Here is an 861-nt window from a genome sequence, read left to right as displayed (position 1 = left end):
CAACCGGATCCCCATGGTGAGCATCTCCCGAGGCAACCCCATTTCCTTGGCAACCGTTGCCCGTGGCAACCACATCGCCATGGCAATTGTTGCCTACGGCAACCTGTCCCCATGGCAACCCCATCCCCAGGGCAACCTGTCCCCATGGCAACCACCTCCCCGTGGCAACCGCCTTCTGTCCTCATGGCAACCTGTCCCCATGGCAACCCCATCCCCAGGGCAACCTGTTCCCATGGCAACCACCTCCCCATGGCAACCCCATCCCCTGGGCAACCTGTCCCCGTGGCAACCGCCTTCTGTCCTCATGGCAACCTGTCCCCATGGCAACCCCATCCCCAGGGCAACCTGTCCCCATAGCAACCACCTCCCCATGGCAACCTGTCCCCATGGCAACCATCTCCCTGTGGCTACTTGTCCCCCTTAGCAACCTGTTCCCACAGCAACCACATCCCCCCAGCATCCTGTTCCCATGGCAACCGCCTCCTCAGGGCAACTTGTCCCCATGGCAACCTGTTCCCATGGCAGTCTGTTCCCATGGCAACCAACTCCCCACAGCAACCACGTCCCCCCAGCATCCTGTCCCCATAGCAACCACGTCCCCATAGCAACCACGTCCCCATAGCAACCCATCTCCATAGCAACCCGTCCCCATAGCAACAATCTCCCATAGCAACCACGTCCCCCCACGTCCTGTCCCCATGGCAACCGCCCCAGCCCTGGTCCCCCCCTGCCCCCGGGACCCCCCGATTTGGGGTGGGGGTCCCCCGTCCCCACCTCCAGCGCCCTCCCAGTGCTCCCAGTGCTCCCAGTCCCTCCCAGTGCTCCCAGTGCTCCCAGTCCCTCCCCGTGCTCCCAGTGCCC

Source organism: Corvus brachyrhynchos, unplaced genomic scaffold (assembly GCF_000691975.1).
Source record: "Corvus brachyrhynchos isolate BGI_N302 unplaced genomic scaffold, ASM69197v1 scaffold419, whole genome shotgun sequence".
Taxonomy (NCBI): domain Eukaryota; kingdom Metazoa; phylum Chordata; class Aves; order Passeriformes; family Corvidae; genus Corvus; species Corvus brachyrhynchos.
This window is presented reverse-complemented; position numbering follows the sequence as displayed.